General features: G+C 35.9%; 1 protein-coding gene across 1 annotated transcript in view; it reads right to left on the bottom strand.

The window, feature by feature from the left end:
- The window catches only part of lingo2 (leucine rich repeat and Ig domain containing 2), a 593,792-nt gene that overhangs the window by 458,052 nt on the left and 118,366 nt on the right, over nt 1–17,374 (bottom strand). The window contains exon 2 of the mRNA XM_056471884.1: nt 12,638–12,702. The gene's annotated coding sequence lies outside the window, so the exon portion shown is untranslated. The remainder of the gene's footprint in view (nt 1–12,637; nt 12,703–17,374) is intronic.

Here is a 17,374-nt window from a genome sequence, read left to right as displayed (position 1 = left end):
AGCCTATTGGAATTAGTCTTACAATCACACTTTTTTTTAATAAGTGAGACCCCCCCCCCAAAAAATAAATAAAATAAATAAATAAAAAATCACTTCACGGCATCTTAAAAATGAGTTTTATGTGGCACTGATGGCTGATAAGATAAAAATAACACTTGGCGGTACAGATGGCTTTGCTGGGGAGAGTTCCAGCAGATTTGTTGAAAGAGATTTTTCATCATCTACATATACATCGGTAATGCACGATAAACATCCCCATTAAAACAAACTTCATTTCTGCTATTGCTCAGTATGCTTTCAATATGGATGAGTTGCAACTATAAATAGGCAAGCTATGTGCACAGTATGACAAAAAAAAAAGAATTAAATTGTACACAGCATCCCGACTTACAGCTATGTTCACAACAGTGATCTAAGTGGCGGCAAATGAGTGTCTGCAGAACAAATGCTATATATTTATGCTGTCTGCCTGCAGAAATATGCTAATCAAGTATAGTGTATGTACAAATAATGAAACAGAACAATAACACTTTATTAATGATAGAATGATTTACAGACAGACAGATAGATAGATACAGTACCTGACAAAAGTCTTTTAGTCTATGCAAGTTTTAAGAACAACATATAATAACTTGACTTCTAGTTGATTATTTGGTTTTAGAAGTGGCTTCGATGAAAGGCAAAGGCCTTTAGATTACGCTTATTTTATCAAAATAAAATATGTTCATGCCTTGATTTTTAAATTATTTAATTAAGAGAGTAAGGTGTAAGAGTCTAAATTATCACATGCATTTGTTTATATGGCAAAATATGTCTTTTTTCACCAAAGAAGGCTTACACAGATTCCAAAGGCAGATACTGATTAGATCAGGGCCTGGTGTGTGGACTTTGGGGGTTTTACGATGTGGTCACATGTTGATTGGTCAGTTTGAATGTCTCAGTATTTGGGCTTTAGTCACATGGTCTAGAAAGATACAAAATAGGTGGAAAACTCTGCTCTGTCTTTTTTCCTGGCCTGTCTTTTCCTGGTCTGCGCTCTCCTACTCTGCTCTGAAGTCTATCTTCTCTGCCTCTTTGAGGCCTACTTGCTCTCTTTGTCTCTCCCTCCCCTTGTCTCTCCTTCTACCTCTGATAACTTTATTTTAATTTAAGCTGGGTACAATTTATATCATTTGTTTTATCATTTCATATTTTAACATTTTATACAGTTATTTTGTAATTAATTTAGTTTTAACCATAGAGAATTATTGTCAATAAATAATTTCATTATCAAGTATTTGTGAATTACTTTTGATTTAACATCAACACTTAATTGCTCCATATTGTAATCCAATACAATCACATAATATCAACGCCTTCCTATATTTATAGCTATTAATACTGCCCTTATTTTTGTTTTTGGTATAAGATTGCAGAAGAATGGTTTGACTATGTACAGTTTTTACCATCATGCTGATAACTTTTTAGTCATTCGGCAGAACTACAGTTTGAACCGCTGTGGTTAAAACCCATTCTTACAGATGGTGCAAGAAACTGGGATCCTTTGCAGTGAGTTTTCTGAAATTTACTTTAGTCGGTCTTAGCTGGATTTTTCACAGCTGACCTGGTGAATGGATTAAAACTAGCCTTCTAACCACAACAGCGGGTAAGTCTGCTTTTATTGTTCTTCCATTTGCTGAAATTGCATGACACAGAAATTACAAGACTGTAATTCGTTTCAATAGATCAAATTGGTAAATTTCAGATTACCTCCTCAAGGATGGGAGGGTTAATTTCTAAAGAAAGTGATGTATTGTTTGCTTTATGGACCAAAAAAGTTGAACCTACACTGTGTAAATTCAGCAAAGAAGGACTTGAGTTAACAGACTCAGACTCTACATTGTTTGCATGGTGGGATGTAATTGGCAAAAATGGAAAGAAATCAAAACGTGGTGATATAATGGAAGCACTAAATTACATGTGTTACTCAAGACTGTGTAACATAATGTCGGAAATACCTTCAATTATAAAGGCTAGATGTGAAGAATTTGATCTTCACAAATCAGAGGCAGAAATCGCAGATTCAAAAGCTATGCTAAAAGCACAGAAGTTTGTATCTCCCAAAATGCTTAACAGCGGTGGGATTGAAAAGCATGTTCACTTCTCAGATGAAGTTACCTGTAATAAATCTGAAATGATTTTTTCAGAGGGCGTAGCTCAAAAGAGTTTGCCTGTTTCAGTAGTTAAGGTGATGCCACACCATAGCGCAGCCAAGACGCATGGTGTAGAAGCATTAGAGAGTCTTAAAAACCCTCAAACCTCAGATGATCACAGCAATCAACCCTCAGGCAAACAAAACAGGCTTTGTATGACCTATAAAAGTTTGGTCGCAGAGAGGAAAGATGTTGGACTTTGGGACAGGGAAGACCTCCACCATATTTTCTGAGAAAACAGAAATTACTTGGGAATTATTGGGAAAATGAACCCAATTTATGTATTTGATTCAATTATGTCTAACCAATTGATACAAATTTTCCGTTTTGAGGGATAATAGGTGCGTGCTGACCTACAGTAACCTCTGATTGGCTATTTTAGCGGCTGTGTGATTCTCAAAGATGACAAATATGATAAACAAATAGTGACAAGCTTTCATTCCTATACCAATAAATGGATTATCACGAAAGATTGCTCTTTAATGCTTTTTTAATTTATTGGTTAAATATGTGAGCATATAAAACAAACTATGCATCTAATTAGACTTTACTTTAAGGTTAAATGTAGATATTACACTGATTTTACAAGAAACGTTTGAACACTTATGATGCTCAATAGATCTGCAGGTTTCAGACCTCTCACTGAATATTTTAGCACATAGACATTCACACCTTGGTATGAATTGTTGGGTTGGTCAAACGCATATTATCTATCATTTTGATTACTAATATTATTATTTAAAATACAGATCAGAGCAAACTAATTCTTAATTAAAGGGCTAATGGCACACACATCTTGTTTTGATGTCCTTTATGGGGTATTAAGCAGTGTTGGGGAAAGTTACTTTTAAAAGTAATGCATTACAATATTGAGTTACTTCTCAAAAAAAGTAACTAGTTACGTTACTTAGCATTACATATGCATTACTAATGCATTACATTACTTTTAAGTTACTTTTTCATACCTGCCTGAGGCTTGATCTCTTTCAGAACTTGTAGGGTGTTTTTATTTTTTTTTTAATAGACAAGCTCTGCATTTAACAACACACTGTATAATCTTCATTTACTTAAATGGAAATAATAATGATGATAAAAATAAATTACAACAATGTTACCTTCTGAAAACTTCCTGACGCTATACATGCCATATGCAGATTAATGAAAGTTGAAAGCAATGTGTTTGCTACTTTTGTATTTTTTCTCTTATTAGTAAACCACTGTTGAGATTGAGACTATAATCCACTTTTCTTCCATGTGTTCAAAATAATGAGAATACTTCCGTCACAGAAATGTAAGGCTCTGCCAACTTGGTTTTTGTCTGTTCTTCTGAGGAGCTCATTTTCTCAGTGAGTGTGATTCAAAGTGATTACACTAATTTTATATCAGCAAATTATGCTTTAAAAGTGAATTATTTAATCTAAAAGTAACTCAAGTTACATTTAAAAAAAAGTAGCTCAAATATTATTACTTAATTTTTTTAAGTAATGTGTTACTTTACTCGATACTAAGAAATGTAATATTATTAAGTAACTCGCATTACTTGCAGTGCGTTACCTCCAACACTGGTATTAAGCATTAATTGGATAGTCACCCCCCCCCCCCCAAACCCCCTTGCAATTTGCACTCTAAACAAACAGACAGATAGATACTGTAGATGTTTGTGTAACACATATGCATGCTTCAGTGATCTAAATACATATTTTTTATTTAAGTACGTCTAAATTATGCATAGACTTTTTCTGTGTATAGATAGATGGATGAATGGATGGATGAATGGCTGAAGAGATGGATGGACCTGAACCAGACAGACAGACAGACAGACAGACAGACAGACAGACAGATAAATAGATAGATAGATAGATAGATAGATAGACAGACAGACAGACAGACAGACAGACAGACAGACAGACAGACAGATACATAGATAGATAGATAGATAGATATATATATATATAGATAGATAGATAGATAGATAGATAGATAGACAGACAGACAGACAGACAGACAGACAGACAGACAGATGATAGATAGATAGATAGACAGACAGACAGACAGACAGACAGACAGACAGACAGACAGACAGACAGACAGACAGACAGACAGACAGACAGACAGACAGACAGACAGACGATAGATAGATAGATAGATAGATAGATAGATAGATAGATAGATAGATAGATAGATAGATAGATAGATAGATAGATAGATAGATAGATAGATAGATAGATAGATAGATAGATAGATAGATAGATAGATAGATAGATATTTTCATCATACGAAGAGTGTTTACCCCATTTTTTGCCAAAGTTCCTAAAGACAATATATGTTTTAATACATGATATTTTTCTCAATACTTTATCTCCAGAAAATAGCTGCAAAATCATTTGATATCTTCTCCTGACATCAGCCACAAAAGTTTGTAAACACTGTGTGTTTTTTTTTTTTTTTTTTAAATCGAGAGACGTCTACAAATCCTGGACTATACCGGAATCTTCTCACCGTGAAAAATGGTATGAAGAGTTGAACAGACAGACGGTAGAATGAAATAATAAATAAGTGCCAGGACCTTTTGTCACTTCATGCCAAAAAGACACATTATCTGCCCGGGTTTGTGTGGATCTGTGAAAAAGCTAAGAGGCTTTTCTCCAGCTCTCCAACCCTGTCAGCACAAAGGAAATACGCTTGGAGAGAATTACAGCAAACGCCAGGGGAATATACTTTTTTTTTTTCACCATGACATGTCACTGACCTCACGGCATCTGGTCTTTCCCCTTTAAAAAGTCAGGACATTATGGGTAACCTGAAGGGCCAGAGTTTGTAGTGCTTGTAGAGAACATATTATAATAAGTAAATCCATGTATTCCCCCGTGCAACTGATGCTGGTACAAGGAGCGAAAAATAAAACCTTATTTGATTAGGAAGGCTGAACTACCTGATTAGTGTCTCATTGTAAAAGGGATTATCTCAGCATGAATTTATTATCTGTGATGAAATTTACAATAATAACAGTCAATTTGAGAACAAACCAGCATATGGGATTAAGAGCTTTTAACACAAACACAGTAACACTTGAGTGTTAGTAATGGTTGACGTCCCTTGGTTAATAAATGGATTAAAAAAACCTGTTTTGTTTAGCACAGTGTTTCAGCTCTGAATACATTTAATAGAGCAGACCAAAATACAGGTGTTGCAGATAACATTCAGGTATTAATGTATGAGGTGAAATGTCTGAACCAATTATTTATGAGATGGTGAAACTGCATGGGGAAATGCATTATACTAAAAGCAAGCAGTAGCCATTTTAAGCTAATCCAATGTGTGTTAGCATTTAAAGACTTAATATCAAAGCAAAGATTCCCAGCAGGCACAGGGCATCAACATGATGTCAGATGGACGTTGTACACCAACGTCACAGGGACGTTGCACTTTGTTTGGATATTAAAAAATGGGTTGACCTCAGGCTGACGTCAATGTCCAACTTAAAATCAACCAAATATCAACGTCTTATGATGTTACAGCTTGACATTATGTGGACGTTACCCAACATAGGCTCATTCTAAAAACGTAGCCCTATATACATTTCTGGAGATCGCAAATTATGTATGTAGAAGTAAGTATGGCTGCATTTCATCCTTAAAACGAACGCTACGAGGTGGTATGACGTTCCTTTTCGCTATTACCAGCTGACCGCTTACCTCCGTATGGACAGCTTTCCCGCTGTTGCCAGTTTGTCCAGTCAGCTCACCATGTATGTCAGCAGACTTAAGACGCAGAGAGGAGCCGACCACCATGAAGGGGTTCTAGTCCATTTCCAGAAAGCGACAAAAACAGAAGCCAAAAAAAATAAAAATAAACAAGTAAATAACAGGGTGAGAACATGGTAAAATCTGAAAACGTGGTAAAAATCAGGGGGGTTCTTTTTCTGGTTTGCTTTTAAAAACGGTTGGGTCGGCTGGGTTTAAGGAAATGAGTGAGCGGGTCAATCTTTGCTTTTGAAAACACTATTGGATGGGTTTAGGGGAGGAAGAGGGTGGGTCAATGGATCGGTCAGTCAGTCAGTCAGTTGACAGCGGCCTCTGAGATCTCAAAAAGTGTACACAGCGGCCTCTGGTGGATTTGTGAAAACAGAAACTGCAAAAAAACTTACCTACAGGCTAAGCGGTACATTTTCTGAATGAGCCTAAGCGATATAAGACGTTGGATTTTGGTTGCCATACCTGATGAATAAATGTCAGTATGACGTTGGTTTAAGATGTTGGCTCAATGTTGGATGTTGGTCACTTTCCAACACAACCTAAAATCAACCAAATATCAACATCAGTTGACGTCATCATTGGACGTCAAAGTAATGTTTTACTTAGATGATGGCTACACATTGAATTTTGGTTGCCTGACGTCACAACCTAAATCTAACCTAATGTTACATCTTATGATGTTGTGTGTCTGCTGGGTTGAGTTTTGAAATCTCTTGGCATTCAAAGTATTAAGTGCTGAATAAAGGGGAAAAAATGAACACATATTCAATGTATATGATGTGTTAAGAGAACAACTATAAGCATTGAACCAGTCCATTGAATGCAGTTTTTATAAAAGATGACCACTGCACTGTGGAAAAAAACTTTTCTTACTTAGAGTTTCTGTATTGTGTCTAGTCCAAATATCTAAAAATTCTTAAATCAAGAAGCATTTTCTAAACAAGCAAAACCTTGTCTTGATATAAGAAATAATCTAACCAAAAATCTGTTGTGCCAAAAAAAAATTTTTTTGGCACAACAAGCTATATTATCTGCCAATGGGGTAAGCAAAATAATCTTATGTAAAATGGAAAAACAAGATTATTTGGCTTATCCCATTGGCAGATTATTTTGCTTGTTTTAAGGAAAAACACACTTATTGTTGGCATTTTATTTCTTAAAACAAGACAGTATTTTTTGCTTGTCTAGAAAATGCTTCTTGATTTAGGAATTTTTAGATATTTGGACTAGAAACGAGACACGAAATCTAAGTATAGCATTTTTTGCAGTGTGTTGATTTGCACTACTAAAGCTCTGCCAGCAGTAAATCTGCCTAGAAACAACAGACCATGATAAACAAGGGGTTTATACATTTGTCACAATGTGTTTTTACTGGTCTGTTCACCTAAGCAGCTCAAATGCTGTCTTCATGTTGTTCTAACAGTTTTGGACTTTTTTTATGATTTCTTTTTGTTGTTTTTATTTTTTTCCTCAGTAAAACTGTATTTATTTGATCAAAAACACAGAAAAAAATATAAAAAAATTATATATATATATATTACACATCACATCCATAATATATTTCTGGAAAGGCTTGTCTCAAGATTTTGGGATTATTCAGTTCATGGTCTATTGAAAACCGAAAAGGAAGTAACATTCATAATTCATGCAGGTGTCAAGGTGGATATGTATTCCATCACACATTTATTCATTGCACAGAATTGCTTTTATTTAATGCAAGTGCAACTGAACAGTTTTTTAATGCATGTGCAACTGAACCATTTTTCCTTAATCCACAGTTCACTTTCTAAAGAGCCCTTTTCAGCAGCACAGGCTCATTAGAGATATAAGCCTCAACCTGCATTTCTGTGAAACTGCAAATAATGTACAATCTTCAACATACATTTGACTGCAGTTTTTAGTTAAATTGAATGCTATGGGGCAGTATGACATTGGGGGGCCCCAAACAGAACTGATAAATGCAACAAATTGGAACCCCCCCCCCCCCAACAAATTGGACCCCCCCCCCCCCTCTAAGATGGCGTGGGCACTTAGAATCATTCTAATCGTCCCACTGGGTTGCAGTAAGCCACAGAAGAAAGTGAAAAACGGAGGAGGGGGGTTTGTTGTGGACGAAAGTGAATCGGGAATGGGGGGAGGGGGGTGCGGATGAAAGTTAAATGCTGGTGGGTGGGGTCTTGCTGAGATTAGGGGACCTAAAACAGTAACACTGGGGGCCCCAAAACGGCATGGGCCCTTAGTATCGTCCTAACTTTACACCCCCTATCGGCGCCTCTGGGTTGCAGTGCATTTTCTCTTATGCTTACTTTTGAAAACACTATTGGTTGAGTTTAGGGAGGGGGTTAAGTCAGTGGTTTGCTAGCTGATCTCTATCATAAGCTCTCATACACATGTAAGGACATGTTTCTGCAACATAAAATGTAGCAATGTATCTCAGTTATGCAAAAAAGAAAAAAAAAAGTAAAATTGAGAGCAGCCTCTAGTGGATTTGTCATCTGAAACTTGCAATAAAACGCACCCTGAGCAATGTATTTCACATTTCACAAAAATCTAGGCTGAAGCCTGTATTTTCAACGAGCCTGGGTTGTTTTTTATTATAAAGAATGTTTTGTGAAATGGAAAGTTTGCATGGATGTTCAGGGTTCTTCACGGAACCATCAATGTCAGTAAATATTTATGTGCATGTACAGTACAGCATTTCTTTTTTTGTGCGGAATACTAAGAAATCCAAGGGAAACATAAATAATTCTTGGCTACAGTTGAGGCCTTGTTCACAAGCACCGCTGATATTCCAGCATCCTCCCTGGCGTTTCCTCTATTTTCCCTTATCTGTCAAGGCACAATGGCTTGGATTAGTTTCAGGGCTGGCTTTCTCCAATGTCTATCAGCCATCAGCTTCAGGTTTTTCCTATCAATCGCACGAGGCCGACATGTCAGAACATGATGTAACCTGCTCGCTGAAGCCAAACGCAGCTCAGGTGGCAGGCAGGAGATGTTTCTGGTGAGGTGGGGCATGGAAATATTAAGTGTCAGTATGAAATGATAACATAGATTCTGCGGATAATCACCGCCTCGCTGAAATGCATTACAAGCATGCGCGTTCTTGTCTCATTGTGTCATTTTATGACCCTTTGTGTTTGCGAACATCAGAGAGCCCAAGGCCGATGACAACAGAGAATATGATTTGGAGTCGCTGCGAATGTGCATTTGCTTTATTGCGCTTAAATAAATAACCTTTGGCCCAATGGCATAATTCATCTTCATTTTCTGACGTAAATAAGGAGCGAGATGGTGGCGAGAGTGAAATTCATTTGTGTTTTGCCTTTGAGCAAGCGTCTGCACATTTTTCATCTGATCTCTTATTGAAGTCTAATTTTGTGTGTGTGTGTGTGTCCATGAAGACGCATCTGCTTGTCTTTTTCAGAGACAAAGTGTCACACGAGCAAACAACGCACTGTTTTAAAACTGACATGTAGTAAAGCAACAACAAAAAAATACAAGAATGTTTGAAGAAATTCTTACTCTTGTCAGGAAGTCCAATATAGTTTGAGTGTTCAGGTAACTCTGGGAATAAATGACATTTCTAAACAGGCCCGCATGCTCTTTTTGTCAGCTTGTCAGAGACTTCATAACACTGCAGAAGCGTGTTTCAGATCTCTGTAATATAAAACCCTGTCGCATTGCTCACCGCAAAAGAAATATGCAATACCCAATTATATAACCCACTGTCCTTTATCACAGATCACAGCAAAACATGGGTTTGAGTCCAAGAAAATGAGAATGACAAGAAGCAAATTGATTTGAATGACTAGTAAAATTGTATTTCTAATTATGCAGGTTATTAAAAAAATAAAAGACCACTGGAAATAATCTGAATATTGATAAGCGGTCATTACATAACAAAATGAAACCCCACTATACTATTTGTCTACTTCTATTCAACAGTCTTCAGAGTGGAAAACATTTTGAGCAATGTATACAAATAAAAACAGTTTTCCCAAAATTGCAATAATGCTAATTAACATTAGCTGTCCATTACATATATATACAGTGTTCAGAATATATAAGTACACCCCTCACAAATCTCTCTCTCAAATTCATATTTTTAATAGGAAGCTATACAGATTAATCAGTACTGAAATGTATATGTTATAGACAAATATAAAATACAAGTTTAAAAAAGAGGAAAAATCAACATAAGCAAAAATAAAATGTTTTGTAGGTTGCAATTATTCTATTTTTTATGCAATATTTTGCTTGAATTTAACTGTATTATCTTTAAATTTCGTGTAGTGTATGAGTGTGAATGAGTGTGTGTGGATGTTTCCCAGAGATGGGTTGCGGCTTGAAGGGCATCCGCTGCGTAAAAACGTGCTGGATAAATTGGCGGTTCATTCCACTGTGGCGACCCTGGATTAATAAAGGGACTAAGCCGAAAAGAAAATAAATGAATGAATGAATGAATGAATAAATCAGTTTCATTTAAAAGCACCAAAATACATTGCCTATATTCACTCAGAAATGGATAAAAATGTTTATTTCCAAAACGGGGTGTACTCAATTATGCTGAGCACTGTATGTGTGTGTGTGTGTGTATATATATTTATATACACAGTTGAAGTCAGAATTATTAGCCCCCCTTTGAATTTTTTTCTCTTTTTTAAAAATTTCCCCAAATGATGTTTAACAGAGCAAGGAAATTTTCACAGTATGTCTGATAATATTTTTTCTTCTAGATAAAGTCTTATTTGTTTTATTTCGGCTAGAATAAAATAAGTTTTTAATAAAAAAAATTTAAAAAAACATTTTAAGGTCAAAATTATTAGCCCCTTTAAGCTATATATTTTTTCAATGGTCTACAGAACAAGCCATCATTTTACAACTTGTCTAATTATCCTAACTTGCCTAGTAAACCTAATTAACCTAGTGAAGCCTCTAAATGTCACTTTAAGCTGTATAGAAGTGTCTTGAAAAATATCTAGTAAAATATTATGTACTGTCATCATGGCAAAGAGAAAATAAATCAGTTATTAGAAATGAGTTATTAAAACTATTATGTTTAGAAATGTGTTGAAGAAATCGGTAACACTTTATATTAACTTCACACTATGAATCATTTATTAAGCATTAACAAATAGTTAATTCATTATTTGTTAAGCATTAACTCTACATTAACAATCGGTAGTAAGCAGTTTATAAATACAGCTACAAATTATGTATCCTTAGCTTATAACCACATGTATAATTTGCTTAATGATTGTGTTTTCATACTTTATTAATTATTTTTTTTCATTACTAAATTAAGTATTGCATTATTTACAAACTAGTTATTTAAGAATAGTTGGTGCTATTTTAAGAGCATTCAGAATGAGTTAGTAAATGACTAATAAACTATTTAAATTAACATTAATGTATGTTATTGTTCAGGCATATATTAATAGTTCATTTGTATGTTAATAAATGCTTTATTAACTCAACTTCATTCAGTTTTGTGACCTAAAGTGAGGACTATTTATGTATTTATAAATTCCTTATAAATGACCATCAAAAGCTTGGTTATATTCTAAAGAGGAAAAAGAGAAAATAAATCACTTTATTAATTTCTATTCATTTGATTCACAAATGAAACTATCAAATGAAAAATAAGTTTTTGCAATCTTATGTAAAATAAAATGACTGTGCAGTTTCAACTTCGCTAAATTACCTTGTTAAACAATGACAACCCAAATATCGACAGAACGCTTCCATTTTATTATTTGCAAACTAAATTAGCACGCACAGAAATAAAGCATTGTTTATATATCAGAGTCATTAATTGCCACGGTTCCATGCAATCTGTCGGACATTACAATGGCTGCTTCTTGGCTCAGTACCATGTCATCAACAGTGGTGATTTTTCAACAGTAAATGGACGATCACCCCCGCTACACAACTGATTTAGTGCCTTGATCCTTGTTTCACCAACAAGTAATCCAATCTAACTTTTGTCCAGTTTTTAGTTGGAAATTCATGAAGCAAACGTGAAGTACTGTAGCCTTTCAAGTTATCATAAACCTTTGTTCAAGCTCGTATCTTCATTCGAAAACAACCATTTTTTAAGCCTTACACAGCTAAAAATGAATACGTCATCATTACGCCGACATTACATCATCACCAAGGAAAGCAAATAAGAGGATTATTCTAATGCACAGATTGCACTGTCATTCCTGTACAAAAATTAGTCATTCTTATTCCTGTAGCACGATAAATTTATGTCTTATTTTGTATGATGTATTATTGTTTGTTTTTTGAGACATGATGTATACACACACACTATATATACACACATGATGTATACACAGACACACACACACACACACACACACACACACACACACAGACACACACAGACACACACAGACACACACAGACACACACGCACACACGCACGCACGCACGCACGCATGCACACACACACGCGCAGTATTTGGTCGTTTTTAATAACGGTGAATGCTGACTAACAAAACATTTTTCCCACTGCATACAGTACATGTCCTTTTTTTTGTCTTTGGGTAGATAGCTACAGCTGCAGATTTTTTATTTATTATCATATTTTTTTTAAAGCAAAGACAGTTCAGCATATGTATTCCACCTCTAGTCCCCATAGGGCATATCAGCCTTAGCTTCCACAGACATAATGGGGTAACTTACCACATAAAACCAGAACAGTTTGTCACGGTCAGGCTAGAGGCAGGAGAAGAGGTGATGTCCATGGCCTGTGAGGAAAACAGACAAAAAAAAGAATTAAAGAGAGGAAAACATTGAAAAATAAATCTATATTCCAACTACAGTACATAAATTAGATTGTTAACTATACAATCCTTCACCTTTGCTTCATGTCTTTGCATTCAGAAAGACCAATGTCTGGATTTTTAGTTGACAAGTTTTTTAAACTCGATTTTTCTGTTGTTGTTGCAAAGTGAGACACAAGCTGTAAAGGTACCGCCCTCTTCTGAAAAGAGGGAGGGGAGCTACAACTCATTTGCATTTAAAGGTGCTCTATAATGAAAATCTGGGTATACCAAGGCATAGTAGAATAAAAAAAAGATTACTTTATGGAAATGGGCATACTGTGAGCCTCAGACATCACTGTTTTGTCATTCTCATGTAAATTCCATGAGTGTAAAACCACGTTGGATATAACGAGACTCACGGACCATGCCCTCTGCATTTGCATGTATGCCTAATTTGGGTCGTTCATCCTGACCTGACAAGCAGCTATGTCATCAAGCTCTGAGATCATAAAAAAAAGCTCTGAGATCATTAATATGTACACCTCAGGCTGTGTTTGATAAGCAACAATGTTTTCTAGTGAGACAACAATGATAAATTCCCTTCCTTAGTTATTTTTAAGCGTATCATTCATTTACTATATATGTGGGACTTTTATTTTAAAATTGTGAATGGCAAATTGTTTACTGTGCATTACTGGGCAACAACAATGTTCCAAACATGCCTCAGGACACAAATTGCAAGATATACAGATTATACATGTATTGGTCTCCACTCTGAAGAGGTACAGTATAAGGTTTATCATGTTTATTGTGAAATTTGAGGCGTATGTTTTAACAAACACATGTAGACTGCTGAATCGTGTCTAATTACTCTGCTCAAATGTCATATGTTTATGCAGAGGTTGATATTAATTCCTTGCTGTCTTTTCCTTGGTTATAGCTTCAAAATACAACACGATATATCTTCATCACTTTCTTTCGTCAAGTTTTATCCATAACTGATCTTGGGGCTGTTTCATAGAAGTCATTTAGGAAAGCAGGGATTAAAGTCAAAAACCTGACTTCAATGAGCTGAAGTCTCATATATAGCTATGTATATATAATTATACACTAATATACTGTTTCATTTGCAATAACTTATCTGAATTTAAATGTATTATCATTTTAATCTAAAAGATGTTTGGTGTATATTTACTTTTTAGTGACTATAAAGTTTTAATCATTATTTAGAGGTTAAGTGAATTAAAATGGCATCAAACTACGACAGACGAATGTTAACATTACTTTTATTAAGCATGAACTTAAGACTTAGCCTGATAGTTAACCTGCCCCTGACCAGACTATTTTCCCAGCATAAGTTGCCAGAGTAACTGAGTTTGAACTATCGTAAATTTGATTTATAAAACAGAATCCGTCATTAATAAACCTTGACTTACCAAAATAAGTCTGGCTTTTTCTCTAGGCTTGGTTTATGGAACAGCCCCCAGGTGAGTAAAATAGGTTAATGCTACTCTGATTAGGTTTATATTTGTCTGTGTTCAGTGTACATTATGCTGTGTGTTTGTGTTTGTCTGTTAGAGCGTCAGAGCGGAGCTCATTAATATTCACGACGCGAGCCTTATATGGTCAATCATGGACCTTCTGATTCTATAGGTATTTTATGGAGTAATAAATTAGCTTTTAAAACCATTTCTGGAGATTTTTTTGACCTTACCAAAGCTATGAACCTACTATGTAGATATCAGAGAACCATTTAACTTATTAAACCAATGCTGTATATGGCAAAGTGATTGTCAGCATGGAATAAAGGATCTGTAAGGTATTTTGAGATAAAACTTCACCGACACATTCTGGAGACACCTTATACTTTTTATGTCTTGCTGAAAAAAACACATAATAGGACCTCTTCGAATATAAAAGATGAAGAGTTCAAAATGGATGTAATAAAATGATGATTTTATACTACATTAACTAGAGTAAACGGTCCACTTGTTATGCTTCCCCGTTATCTCCCGTATTCAAACCAAAATGCTTTTCACACAAGCTACAAACAACACATCTTAGGACAAGAAAGAAAAGCTCCATGTGTTGGTACTTGAAATCAATAAAACTAAACAAAGAAATTCAATCTCACCCGCTGCACAAAGATAAACTAGCTTCGAGATATGTTAAATAAAACAGTAAAGCTTTTTGTAACAAACTAGTCAAATCTATAACAATGCCATATATATATTCATATAATGACGGCATTTATATTTTATCAATGTACTACTCAATAATCACCTGAAATGAACAGAAAGTACTCAAGCTCCACACTGTTTCTATAGTTACATTCTCAAGTGAATGATTTTCTGTTCGTGAGCGTCTATTTACCATCGTATTGAAGACATTGTACAATACTCCAGCAGAGATGAAACCACCATGAGAAACCTGCATTCAGAAGCATTTATCTGTTTGCATATTCATAATGTCAACTGCAGGTCATGAACTTTCAGTGAAGGTTACAGTATTGGCAAAGCCTCAGTGATAAAGCCTTAAATCTTACAGTTTCCTGTCAGCCAACCATAATCCTTTTAAAGTAACTGGAAACATTCTCTCACCGCAAATAATGCCCCCGTTTTACAGTATATCGTCAACACAAGTTCCTCCAACATATATCTTAAATAAAATCACACTCTTTCATTGTACACAGCAAAATCCTCGGAGTAAAATGTACTCAGTTTAGATAGTATTTGGTCCCTCTCTAAATTAATTAAAGTTACTGAAGTTAATGAGAAAATGAAAGGATGAATTAGGTGATGATTGAGCACTGAGGATGAACACCTGCTGTTAATAAACAGAAGCACAGAACAATGACTGACTTCAGTCACAGCCTTAAGCTGCGGTCACACTGGACTTTTCTCCCCATAGTCTTCCATTCATACGCACGCGAATGCGTTAGACCGGAAACGCAAGGTCATGCGTCAAGTTTCGCAGGTCGTTGCGGTGCAAAGTTCACTTGCATCAAATCACATCACTTGACTGCGTGAGACCAATCGAGGATCAAATCATGACCTCTCTGGACAGAAATTTAAAACATGGAGCAATCACTTGCTTTTTTAAATGTCTAATCATCTTGTTTAATCCAACCCCTTTTCGCAGCGCCGTACGACAGAATTTCGCACACATTCAATCTCTCAAAATCTCAGCACAGGAACAATAAGTAACTCCACAAACAGCAGATTTACTTATTACCAACCTCTTTGCCCTTATTTAAAGAGGGACCAAATACTCTCTGAACTGAGTATATTTTACTCTGAGGATTTTGCTGTGTACCATTTTAAATGATAGCAGATTGCAGAATTGTTTCTTTTTATGCACTTCCTATATACATAAGCATTTCTCTTTGATTTAATGGTTATGTATGGAGTAATTGATGATCGGCAGTTCAATTGTTAAAAAAAATGCACACTTCTGTTGGTGATTTGTGTATTATCTTCTGATAATTCAATGCAGTTAACCATTCCAATTCCATTCCGCTTACACTATACACTCACCGGCCACTTTATCAGGTACACCTGCCCAACTGCTCGTTAACACAAATTTCTAATCAGCTGATCACAAGGCAGCATGAGTGGCAGTTCTCAAAGTTCACAAAGTCCCTCCTGTGTCCTGGGTCTTCCCAGAGGTCTCCTCCCAGTGGAACATGCCTGGAACACCTCCCTAGGTAGGTGTAAAGGAGGTTTTCGAAACAAATGCCCGAGCCACCTCAGCTGACTTCTCTCGATGGGGAGGAGCAGCAGCTCTACTCTGAGCCCCTCCTGGGTGACAGAGCTCCTCACCCTATCTTTAAAGGTGCAACCTGCCATCCTGTGAAGGAAACTCATTTCGGCCGCTTGTATCCAAGATCTTGTCCTTTCGATCATGACCAAAAGCTCATGGCTATAAGTGAGAGTAGGTGACCATTCCTCCATGAACCACCACCTTATCATGGTGGAGGGGTTTAAGAGCCTGAGTGATCCTAAGAGCTATGTTGTTGGGGGCTAATGCCCCTGGTAGAGTATCCCAATACAAAAAGGTCTTAGGTGACAGGTCAGACTAAGTGCTGTTCAAAAAACACCCTATAAGCACAAAAACAACGAGGACCATGATGTTGCCCGGTATGGCGCAGCCAGGACCCCATCCTGGAGCCAAGCCTGGGGTTGGGGCTTGTATGTGAGCGCTTGGTGGCTGGGTTTTATCCCACAGAATCGAAAAAGCGACGTGGGGCCATCCTCCTGCAGGCCCACCACCTGCAGGGGGAGCCATACGGGACTGGTGCATTGTGTAATGGGTGGTGGTCAAAGGTTAGGACCACGAAAACTCGATCGTGGCGCACAGAAAATGGCTCTTATTTCATTTATATTTTTATTTTTATTTTTTGTCTCTTTAAAATGTAATATGCATATTGTAACACTAATGTTCTAACTATGTTTTAATGTTCTGAAATTTGTTGTTAACTGTTTTTGAAATCAATTTCAAAATCCAAAAAATATAAATAAATAAATAAATTTTCCTAATTCTTACACCCCTGCTTTCATGGGTTGCATTTCCAGTTTGGGGAACTTCAGTTAAAAAAAAACAAATCAATTACAACAGTAAGATTTAGCTAAAAAATAAAAATAAATAATCTAGT

This window comes from Danio aesculapii, chromosome 14 (assembly GCF_903798145.1).
Source record: "Danio aesculapii chromosome 14, fDanAes4.1, whole genome shotgun sequence".
Classification (NCBI taxonomy): domain Eukaryota; kingdom Metazoa; phylum Chordata; class Actinopteri; order Cypriniformes; family Danionidae; genus Danio; species Danio aesculapii.
The sequence above is the reverse complement of the archived record's forward strand: the minus strand, read 5'-3'. Positions and strand labels throughout refer to the sequence as shown.